Below are 13105 nucleotides of genomic sequence, written 5' to 3'. Positions count from 1 at the left end.
CTCCTTTGTTGAGACAACTCCTCTAAAAATTGATGTGATTCCTTGCATCTTGCTTACACTTATTATTTTCACTTGCAATTATGTCATATCTTTTCTCAATCAACAGTTTTCCCTTCTTTACTGGATCATTCTATTAGCAAATATGCTTCCATAGCTTCTATCTTCTTTTAAAGCATAGATTCCATTTTAAAAATTCTACAAAAATTTACAAATCTACCATGATCTCATATTTATCCCCACCTACCATCCCATTTATATCTTCTTCTTTATAGCATAACTCTCAGTGATAACCACTAAATAATTTATATGTATCCTCTCTCCCTCACATCTATGCTCTTTGACCTTATTTCAGTCAGGCTTTGGCATCCACCACTGTCTTTAAACCATTCTTTGCATGGTCATGAATGATATCAAAGTTGCCAAATTCAACTCAGTCCTCCTCTTACTTTTCCAAGTCAGTATATTTTGACAGAGTTAATCATCCTCCAGAAGTAATTGCCAAGTACTATTTCTTTCAAAGCCTTTACATTGATAAATTCCACATGTATTTTCCCAGTTTCTGTTTTTCCCATGACTGTAAAAGTCAATGCCTCTGATATAATTCCACTTTGATACTTAATAATCGTAACAATCTTAGCCATTCTAAAATATAATTCTTAATTCTTAGCACACCACAAAATAAAAGAAATGAGAACAAAAACAAATGAGCAAATAAAATTATCTTCTTTTCCCAAGAGTTTTGTGTTAGTCAGGATTCTCCAGAGAAACAGAAGCAATAGGGATGGGTAGGTAGGTAGGCAGGTAGGTAGGTAGATGGATACATAGATAGATACATAGATATCTTGTAGGAAAATCTGGGTTCTTGTCACACAACCAGGAAAGGTTAGGCTTGCAGACACTTTGAAGAGTAAGGGGGATGGAATTTCTTGGGCGAAAAGGAGAAAGGAAAACAACACGGGGAAGCAACAGCGGGGTTCCTGTTAACAGGCCCTCATCTCACAGATTGAGTCCCAGTTTCCCATACAGGAAAAAGAGGGGCCGGGCTCCTCCCCACTGCAGATGGCATGAACTTCCAGTGGCTCCACCTTGTTCTCCCAGTGCACAGGCTGGTCAGAGGTTCTCCGGGTACCCCTTTATACTTGGTGTCATAGATAGATCAATAGATAGATGGACAGATGGATGGTAGAGTACTATTATAAGGAATTGGCTCATGTGATTCTGGAGACTAAGAAGTCTGAAAATCTGCATTGAGCAAGGCAGACATCCAGCAGAGCTAATGGTGTAGTTCCAGTCTGAGTCCAAAGGCTTGAAAACCAGGAGAGTTGATGGTGTGGTTCTAGTCTGAATCTAAAGACCTGAGAACCAAGAGAGACAATGCTATAAGTGCCAGTCTGAGAGCTGGAAGGCTGAAGACATGAGAACATGAGAAGACCCAATTCTTTAGTTTTAGCCTGGAGGCAGAAAAATATAAATGTCCCAAATCAAGTAGTTGGGCAAAAACAGACATCTCTTACTCAGCGTTTTTGTTCTATTCAGGTCTTCAATTGACTGGATGAGGCCCATCGACCATAAGGACAACAGTCTGCTTTACCCACTCAAATGTTTCGACTGATTCAAATGTTAGTCTTTCTAGAAACACTCTCACAGACACACTCAGAATAATGTTTGACCAACTGTCTGGGCATGCCATGGTCCAGTCAAATTGACACCTAAAATTATCTAAATATCATATCACAGAACATGGCACCATTAAGCTCCCAGTTGTTCAGATGAAAACACCTGAAGTTAATCTTGACTCCCCTTTTTGTACTCCTTACATGCAATCCAATAGAAATCCTGGGATCTCTATCTTCAAAATAAATCCATTATCCAACTACTTCTGTCATCTCCACTGCTATTATTTTAGTCTACACTAAGACCATCTCTCATCTTGGCTGCTGAAATAGTTTTCTAACTCAACTTTCTGCTTCAGTTCTTGTCCCTCTAGAATTTATTCACACTGTATGTAATGAAGTTCTTCTAAAACACAAGTCAGATCATTTCACTTCCAGGAATATAATCCTTCATTGGCTTTCCTTAATATTAGAAAGAAAATCTAAAATATGTATGTTGATTTACAAGGCTCTCTATGCTCTTACCCCTGGCTACCTTCGATCACATTTCCATTTACCAGCCCCTCTGCTGACTATACTCTAGCTGGAGTCCTGTCTCCTTCTTAAACAGGCTTTTCCCTGAGGTAATTTTCACTGAGACATTCAAATGACAGGATGCTTTCATTCATTCAGATTTCTACTCAAATGTCACCTCCTCGATGCGAACTTTTATGACCATCTATCCAACTTTTATCACCATTACTCTCTCCCCTGTTTTATACTTATTCAGAGCACTTAATAATGCTTGACTGTTTATCACACATTTATCAGTTATTGTCATGGTCAACTATTGAAATCTAAGCACGAAAACAAAATCTGTCATTGTTTCCAATGCTGTGTGTGTGTGTGTGTGTGTGTGTGTGTGTGTTTTAACTCAATGCTTTATTTTTCTTCCCTTTATCTGGTCTATATCGAAACTACTGCAGTCATCTTCATAAGTTTCAATACCTGTAAACCACAAACTAAGGTTCATCTATATCCCAGATGACTCCTTAAAGCTTAGACAGACTGAAAATGCATACATGGAAACATTTAAGATATGCATACAAAGAAATATGGAGATAATGCAGCTCCATCTGAATTGAGTCCAGCCATTAATAAATATCTTGCCAACCATTCTCAAGAATTTAGAAAGATATTTGTCTTAAAGTAATGGTCTTATAATGACCATTTGAGTAATTTTTTCAAAGCAGAGAGCTGCTGCAAGATAAATGTCACCAACAATAGAAACACAATATTAGTAACTTTCAAATGATCGATCTTGTCAGTGAAATAATAAAGTTAAAGCACTGTTCTCCCCCTCACAGTTGGAAAATCCAACTCTTCTCAGCTCACAATACATCTGACAGTCCCAGTTTCTCCTAAATCCCATCCCATAAATCTCAATGATAACACCAGCCTGGGTGCCTTAGCCTGAGTCCAGCTTCAGACTCTGAGTAACTGGAAACATTATGGTAGTAGACACACGTCTTCTTCTTCATTCCCCACTGTATACCCAACCCCTGGAACAATGCCTAAATGCAGTCAGGGCTCAGAAATCACAAAGACTTCTTACCTTACTCATTCTTCTCAGCTGCTCTGGAGATATCTTACCTCTTCTTCCAACCAGAACTTCTTTGATGAGCAATAACTCACTAACCCAGAAGCTTGAGGGTAAAACAGAGCCAATACTGCTGGAAGTCAAATCCAGAACTCTGATAGCAGTGGCTTTATTAGTGTAAGTGCCATAACATGCTACTTTACGTGTGTGAGTAGGCAAGAAACAAGCAATGAAAGCCACATTGATTGAACTTAACTATAGGAGGCTGCATATCTTGTGCCTTGGGGTTGTGCCTATTAATTTCTGAGGTTCACTTGGTTACCCTTATCTTAAAAGGTTATGGCATTTCAAATTTGAGCAAAGACTCAAGGATAAGACCTCACAACCTTTTGCCATCAGGAATAATGACATGGAAAAGGATGAACAATATAAACCAACATGTTTGAAACAGGTCCTCCTGTTTTTTATTATAAGCTATTTTGAATGCTGACAAATTCATTATTTTTATACAATTACAGCATCTTAATGTTTGCTCATTTTACTATTCAGTAAATCTTCCATTCATTCCATCTCCTAGTCTCCAGTCACCCTTCACCCTGGGAGTGAAGGTCAGAGAATAGCAAGGGGTAACAACTAATTTAGAGGAAACCCTTAGCCACTTCCTATGTAACCATTCAATCAGCAAAGAAACACCAGCTTTAACGTCATCATTTGTGCCTTGACCCAGTGACTGCCCATTAAACAGAGGAAGGGCAAAGCCTATCAGTAGCTTAGCAACCAGCATATTTTCCTTCCCACTTAAGGTGAGCCTCTATTCAGCAGCAATTCCGGCCCAATTGACGTTCATCTGGCTGAGCAGTTTCCTTCCTCTACTGAAATAGGAAGATCCTACAATTATGTGCTTCCCCACGGTCGAGATGTCAGGGATTAGACTCATAAAAGGCAAATCTTAGCCAATTGGATGAATATCAAGAATAGAGTACAATTCCCAAATTAGAGCGTCTATAAAATACCGTCCATTTACCACCTTTTTTACCCTCTGTTATCTCATAGCCTATTTGCCTCTTTTTCTAGATTTACTAAATTCTCTGGTGGGAATAGATGAAAGAAAAGCAATTGATATGCATGAATTTAATCTCACAAAACGGAGTGTTTTGTTTATCAAAGCAGAAAAGATACCCTTAGGGATAACTTTATTCACAATACTGTGAGTAAAGTAAATTTCAAGGCAACATTTGAGGGTAAACTACCCTAAAAGGTCTATCTAGAACCATTATCCTTGAAAATGTTAGCAGTAACAGAGGTTTCAAGGAAGTTCTACAACAGGGTAAAGCAAATATATTAAACTAGTTTTCACTTTGGTAAAGAAATAATATTTTGAGAAATATTAATGTAACTTGGGTTTCAAAAATCTGTATCAAATGTGAGATTTTTTTTAATCTCATGGACAGTAAAATGCTATTCTCTGAAACAGATGAAAACATGCTTTTTCATTAAATAATATATTTCAAATGTAGCATTTATTATGAAATTGTGCTATGATCTTAAATATATTATAAATTTAGGTAAAATTAAAAATTATTTATTCTAGTAATAGGACAAACTAAATATTTCTGTTGAATAGTGATTTGTATGCATGCAAATGGAGATAAATTTGACTAAATCTCCATAATGTATCATTGTCAATTTTTTCTAAAACTTGTAACCTTTTCAGGTTCTGACTCTAGAAACTAGGCAATTGCCTCTTTGCTTACAAATAAAATATTTGGGATATGTAAACAGTGGTTAACTGTCACTTGTAAATTATTATTGTTCAAATGGTAGGATCTATATAATATAATGATATATTTTTCATGAAAAATATGTCTTTAATGTTGATGTTTCATTCTTTATTACTACAGAAATGGTACCTTAGTTTGTTAAAGTTTTTCTACCACATGAAACATACACAGTATTTAGTACATGGTCAGATGGTTTAATGTTAGTTTATTAAAGTTTTTCTACCACATGAAACATACACAGTATTTAGTATGTGGTCAGACGGTTTAATGTCAATTTCTGCTTGTTTTCTGCCAAGAACTGAAAGAATGGGAGTAAACCATGAGAAAGAGTGAAACAGGAAAAGAGGTCAAAGTTGGTCATAACTTTCAACAGCTAGGGCTCAATCCTTTGCCACCTTACAGTTGCATGAGGGAGGGAAAAGAGGGGCTTTCCTTCACTGGCTTTAATCCTCCCTTGGTCAAGGGCATCCCCAAGGGGTGTTAACTTTTCCACATTACGAGGTTTTTTTAAAGACTCACCTGTACCAGGCAGATTCCTTTCAGAAAAACCCGAGAAAAAGGCTAAGAGATTCTTGGCAGAGCTGAAGCAAGATGCTGTCAGGTTCAGCTCTGTGAAGCTGATTGCACAGCTGGAGTAGAGGTGAGCTGAGAGGACTTCAGAGTAAACATAAGAGGTGTCCTACAGGGTGCATCTTTGCTCAGATTTCCCCCTAACGAGCTCCAGTAAGTCAAATTCATGAGAGAAACTTCAAGGACGCAGCCCAGTTGTAATCTGTTCCAAAGCCTTCACACTGAAGAATTAGTGGCGTAAGTTCCAGTCTCCTGTACAGTCACTGGTACCGATCATTGTTTTCGTTGCCTCCTCTCTCCACTTTTCCTTCTATGTCTCCCTCACCTTTGAACAGCACTGTGGGATGCATGGGTTGTTTGCTTAGTCAGATAATACCAGTCTTCATCCTCAAAGGATCTAAGGTCTTAGTTGCTTTATATCTGCGAAGCTGTGGTTGCTGCAATTGGGCTCTTACAATGAGTACTGAGAATACAAGCACCATGAAATGAATGCCCAGTTAATGCCTCATGTTCAGAAAGTAGACCTTCTTACCCTCCTTCGTAGCAGCAAGCTCAGCTCCTATATTCAAGCTGAATTACCCCTCAGCAGTATAATAACTCTTCATTTTGCCTGCTCATTTGCTGCAAAAGCACAAAGTAACTAGGTTATGCTTTCTGGTTGAGTGGTTCCTCGTCTGTATGAAACAGGTGCTCCTGAGCAGGACAGATTGCTTTTTTTATACTTATCAGTGTTGCCAGGCTATGGTCTTCTGTCATTCAATTGAAGACTAATCGAGGTGTTTCTGGGAAGGTATTTTATAGAGATGATTAAAATACATAATGAGCTGACTATAACTAAGGGAGTTTCCCTAGATCACCTGAGTAGGCCTGATTTAATAGTTGAAAGGTCTTCAGAGCAGAGGTGAAATATCTCTGGAGAATAAGAGATTCTGCATGACGATAGTAGCTTCAGACTGTGCCCAAAACTTGTAGCCTGCCTTTCCTGATGACCTGCCCTACAGATTTTGGAATTTTGGACTTGCCTAACTGTATCCTATAATCATACAACATGCAAGCCAATTCCTTGAAAAAAAAAAATTCCTCCTTAACCCCTGTAGGTACTGCTTCTCCTACTAGATCTGTTTCTTTGATTGAATCATCCTGAACCAGTAGGTTCTGTCTCTTTCTGTCTGAACTACCTATTGCCTGGCACATTGTTTTAAAGTGGCAAGCTTGGCCCAATTAGTGATTTGTCACAATTCGTACCTACAGCTCTTTCATATGCCCTACAAATACTATCAACTTTAATTTCTTTTTATACCACATCTTTTGTTCTGTAACGAATTTCCACAAATTCTTCCTGAGATATTAGTTAGACATATAACAGACAACAGATACGATGTTAACTAAAAGAATGTCAATGTAACCAAGAAACTGAACAAAAGCCAAATTTCTAAGGAATGCAAATAAAATGAGCAGATGACAAGTGACAGGTCTAATATTTTTATATTAGCCATTTCTTTTGCACAGACTCAATAAGGAATTAATTAAATACCCCTTTGGAACCAGAGCCATTTCAGTGAGTTATAGCACTTGAAACTAAAATTGACCATTTTAAAATGAACATGTCCCATGAGGTAAACATTCTCTACTGAAATATGGTCGGCTACTATGAAAACCTAATGATTTGTCTTTGAAGACCCGTAACTAAATAATAAGTCTCAAACCAATGGCATTGAGATAAATAAATGTTTATAAATTCTGGGTCATTGAATGATAAAAGACATAGTATCTTAAATTTAGCTGATTGATTTAACATGATCAAGCCATGTATAAATGGATACCAATATTAATGAATATCTTTTATTAAACCCTAATGCTATGTTTATTTAATATAAATATTTATTAAGTATATGTAGCTATATATTTAATATATATACATATATTCTAATATATATAGTTTATAAATCATATCTTTATATCTATACCTATATCTCCCATGAAGTTGAATTAATCTCAGAAAACTGAGGCAATGTTTGTTTTTGTCAGTATGAATTCCTGTATACTACAGTAGCAAACAGTTCCCCATATGTCAGGCAGAAATTAATATTTTGCTCATGCCACATACTCCATGCTCATTAGCAGCTGTCTCTGCTCACAAGGCACACATTAGCACCTCCAGTCTGCCTGATGGAGGCTCTACCACCTCAATCACAAGGTTTCATGGTTGTCTGCCACCTCATAGCTCATCATCTTGTAACTATACCATCTTCAACATGTGGCCTTGATGTGACCTCAGTAAACTAAGAGAGAAAATGGAGAATTGTGTATAAACTTTTTATTACTTCACCTCCAGTGTGAACATACTACTCTTGCTCACCTTTCATTAGCTAGGAATAATTATGTGACCCCAACCAAGGTGACTGGAAAACATACAGAACCAGAGTGCTTGTTGAGTACCCTTTCTTCACTACAGTCCACTCTTAACAGTCTCCAATATACTTCCTTTTCTCTCATCTTCTTACATGTAGACTCACTCAACTTCTCTCAAAGAGGTACACCCAAAAGTCTTATGTACTCTTTATTTTCTACTCAAAAGATCTCCAGAGATGTGTGGCATATTAATTAATAAATAAAAATATGTAGTCAAAAAGGCAAAATAACACATTATTTTGATGCCTGTCAAAAGGTAGAAAATATAATAACAGCTATTAGAATCCAAGATATGTTATGAATACATCAATACTTACAGGTTTATACAGGTTGCAATGAGTAATTTCCAGGTCTGACAATTGTGTTAATTCCAAGATTTGAAGTATCATTCTTTAAAAAGTTACAGTTAATGAAGAGTGAAATACATCAATAATGCCAAGACATAGGAACAAAATATTAATATAGGAAGAGAGAAAAGAAATAATTTAGTATAAATAATAAGTCACACTAAGTTTCTTAAGACTCACTATTTGATGACTAGGGCCTAAGATGATATATACATTTATTTACTTAATTTGGTTTTCCTTTCTTCCACCACTTGTTGACCTGTTATAAATATAGAATTCCTAGCACATTAAGGTACTATGTGATATTTTTGTGTTTTGTCTTTGTCTGTATTAGTCATAGTTCTCCAGAGAGATCGAACATAGGATATACATAAATAGATATATGAAAGGAGATTTATTAGGAAGAAATTAAATCACACAATTATAGAGACAGAGAATTTACTCATATAATTATGGAAGCGGAGAAATTCCACAATAGGCCATCTGCAAGCTGTTGTACCAGGAAAGCTGGTAGTATGGCCTAGTCCAAGATGGAAGGATTGAGAACTCTCAGTTTGAAACCAATGGCCCAAGAACCCCGGGGACCGCTGGTGCCAGGCCTGGGGTCCAAAAGTCAGAGAACTTGAAGTTCTGATTTCTAAAGGCAGAGGGGCATTCAGGCTCTGGAGAGAAAGAATTTCTCCTTCTTCTGCATTTTTTGTTTTTTAACATCCATGCCCCTTGCCAATTGGATGGTGCCACCTACATTGAGGTGCCACCTCCCTCTCTCCCTTCTTTCTTCTCTATCCCCACCTTTCTTCCTTCTCTCTGTCTTACTTTCTTCAGAGCCTGATCACTAAGATATAATCACTGCGTATGTATTTTTTCACAGAGTGGACCTTAGGTACCCATTTCTCACCAACCTGAGCCCACAGGTTCTACCAAATCTGAAATAAGAGAAATTTGTGCTCTCACTACGGCAGGCACTCTGAATTTTTCTTCTGCTCTGAATGGAGCTTTGTGCTTCAATCTTCCTCATTAAGTCCACAGATTCAAATGCCAATCCCCTCTAGAAACACCCTCACAGAAACAACCAGAAATAATTATTTACTAGCCATTTGGGATCCGTCAACACAGTCAAATTGACACCTACAATTAATCATCACAGTATCTCAACAGTTGAAATGGAATAGATGGCTAAATTAACAATTGTCTCCTATACACTTTGCTTGACAAAATACATGAGCTGTTCAACAGTCATCTTTGCCTTTGGGGTTCCTTTACAATAGAAGATGGAGGAAGAAAAGCAGGATACATAGTGAGTAATATTTAAATTAGTGAAATAAATACAGTTAATATTGAATCATCTTGCTATTCTCGTGTACCCCAATTAGAAACAGTGCAATGTAACAAAAAGTGCACATAACTCAGCTGCTTTAATTTCAACTTTAGAATGAAAAAGCATTAATCTGTCAAACAGAAATCATCAACTCAAACTATTAAAGATAATGCAAATGCAAGACACATTAATATTTTCAAAGTATTGAAAACCAGTGAATAAAATAAAGTATATATAAAAATTGTATGCATTTCTCAATCAAAATTAAACATATTTGTTGATTATCATCATGAATAAATATGAGGGCTACAAACAAACTTACTATGTGGAAGTACCTTTGAAACATCATTTAGGTAGAATTAAAATTTACTAAATACTAAATTTGAATGTATCATTTTGTCTGGAAGTTACATGGAAATTCCTTAGCATATTTATCATTTCTATCTCTTATAAAAGTAAATTTAATTAATATAGTCTGTGCTCCCATTGTAGACATCAGTCTCTTATTAGGTATATGGGACTAATGTTTAGACAATGTCCTGAGGGACCCAGTTAACTTTCTCCAATCCCAGTCCATGTTATTATCCTTCTTACACATGACGTGACAAATGAATGCCAATGGCTACAAGGGAATGTGAATAAAACTAACATTCCAAGATAGAATTAAGCCTCAGGTTGAAATTCTCTATGAAGTAAATGCTGTTTACTTGGTTTCTGCCCCCTATGGCACCAAAATTTTAAATTTAGCAATTTGGTAGAACTAGGGTAGTTTCTGTATGATGTCAACGTCAGAAAGTTACCTTGAGCAGGGGCAAAATGTTTCTTAACTTGGAAATTTACTACCATGGTTAAGCATATCTGAGAAATACTGATTCCCCCATTTGATTAAAATAGAAAACAAGCAAACAAACAAAAATTTCTAGATAAATACAATATATGTATGCGTGTATAGACATATACCCACATATTACACATATACGTATATACATAGATATAGACATACAAATATAAAGACTAAATAAATTTCTTATACCGTGTTAATAGCATCTTATCATAAAGCCACAGAGTGTAGAGAAGAAAACAGTCTACATGCCTGTGTATTTGGCTGGTGGAGATCCTCTTTTGCAGGTTTCATTTACTCCTGTCCAATAAAATCTTGTCTGTGGTGTATGCTGGGATTACATTTTTTCCCTCCCTCCCTTGCTTGCTCCCTCCCTCCCTCCTTCCCTCTCCTCTTTCCTTCCTTCCTTCTCTCCCTTCTTTTTTCTTCCTCCTTCCCTTCTCCTTCCCTCCTTTCTTCCTTCCCTCCCATTTTCTTCCCCTCCCTTTTTCCTTTCCTTTCCTTTTTTCTTTCCTTTCTCTCCTCTCTTCCCTTCCTTTCCTTCCCTCCTTCCTTCCTCCCTTTCTCCCTTCTTTCTTCCCTCTCCCCCACCTTTCTTCCTTCTCTCTGTCTTTCTTTCTTCAGAGCCTGATCACTAAAGTATAATCACTGCGTATGTATTTTTTCACAGAGTGGACCTTACGTACCCATCTCTCACCAACCTGAGCCCACAGGTTCTACCAAATCTGAAATAAGACAAATTTGTGCTCGTACTACTGCAGGCACTCTGAATTTTTCTTCTGCTCTGAATGGAGCTTTGTGCTTGAACAGTTATGTTCTTTGTCTCTTTTATGAAGGATATGTGTTTTTTTGTTTGTTTGTTTGCAATTTTCTGAAGTCAAGATGCATTGCATACCATTCTCAGCACTCACAATGGTGGGACCAGCAAAGGGGATCTGAGAAGGGCAGCAACAATTCCTACCACCATCCATTCACTTAATCAATAATGTGATTCTAAGAGCAACATCCTTTAACACATGCTCCTTAATCCAATATCTTCAGGGTACATTTGAGTGTGAGAACTTATGAAAGTTTTAACTAAACCAGATTGATAGGCATAAAATAAAAAGAAATTAGTTTCTGACCTTTAATAGTAAAATTGAGCTTAGTTTTATTTCATTTGATAATAATTTCACAACCCATTTGGAGGAAAGATTCCTGTTCGTTAGTTAATAAATTAACTCTGAAGGCCTGGTAGTGTACCCAAGAGTGCGCAGATATTCTTCAGAAGTGATTTTTCTGTTGGAAACTTAGAATAGGATACTTGGAACACTCCAGTTTGGCTAATGGCAAAGGACCCACTTCTTTGATGAAGTCATTCAGATCTGGATAGTGTCACCATGAAAAAAAGTGATTCCTCCAATTTTTTACTATGAGGAAACCTATCCTTTGGACATCATGTTCTCTTCTTTTGAAGGAACATAATTTAAATAGTGGAGAAGAAACTGCCACTTCAGAGTTGTTTAAAAATGCTTTAACACTGTAATTTCTGTATAAAATGTCTATGCTTAAAAACAAATAAGGCCAGGGTAAGTGATACAACTCTGTGGCTTTGGAGTTGGTGAGATGAGAGATTTGCCTTTCATCTGTTTGGGAGCAAAAGATAAGCTGCCAAAATTAAACAATTTTTAATTTGTACTAAATATAAGAAAAGTAACCTATATTAACACATGTTAAATGTAAGAAAAGTAACTTTGCTTATATTTCTCTTTTGGTAGACAAATTTTTATCAAGCACATCTACTGTTTTGATTAAATGTATCTGAAAACTCTCAAGTTATAGGTGCCACAGGAGAAAAAAATGACAAAATAATATTGATGCAAATACATTATGTAATTTTAGAAGACCAAAATCCTATGCCTTCAGAAGTAGGAAGTAAATGTCAAGCAGCATAGTCATTCTGCTAACCTCTTGGTATAGTACTTCCTATTGGGTTAAACTTTCTTCTAGAGTAGCAAATTTTTATGCTTTTTGTTATGAAGACCTCTTTACACTCTTGAAGAATGTAAAACACAAAAAACACACAAGCAACACATTCCAATATCAGCCTTAGTGATGACATCATCACATGCTGTCACCTCTGAAAAGTCTACCACACACTTGAAAGAGGATGAAAATAAAAAGACAAATAATGCCTTAGTATTACTCAGAAAATAAGTTCTGTTCCTATAGACCCATTGAAAGAGTCACAGGTATTCTAGTGCCATATTCATTTTATAAAGAAAGTCTAAGGGATTGACTAGAAGATAGGAATTGAGAGTTGTTCAATATTATATTCTTTTGCACTCAGTATAACAATATTGTAATTATTACAGAAGAAACTGACGTGCATTTGTTGGCAAATAATCTAAACATAATTTAATACATTGTTATATTAAATGTATTCATTTGCCTAATCCCAATACTCATATATTATATTTTTTCTTGCTTAATTATTTCTTAATATGTTTATAGTAAAGCAAACAATTTAATCAAAGGTCATTTATTTAAATTAAAAAAATTCTATTATCCTATTTGAATACCTAATTTATATTTTTAATGTGAAATATGGATTTTGAGCAATCTGTATAAATACATACTATTTAAAGCCCTAAATTAAAACATA

Source organism: Macaca thibetana, chromosome 3, assembly GCF_024542745.1.
Source record: "Macaca thibetana thibetana isolate TM-01 chromosome 3, ASM2454274v1, whole genome shotgun sequence".
NCBI classification, from domain to species: Eukaryota; Metazoa; Chordata; class Mammalia; order Primates; family Cercopithecidae; genus Macaca; species Macaca thibetana.
Note: the sequence above shows the minus strand (reverse complement) of the source record.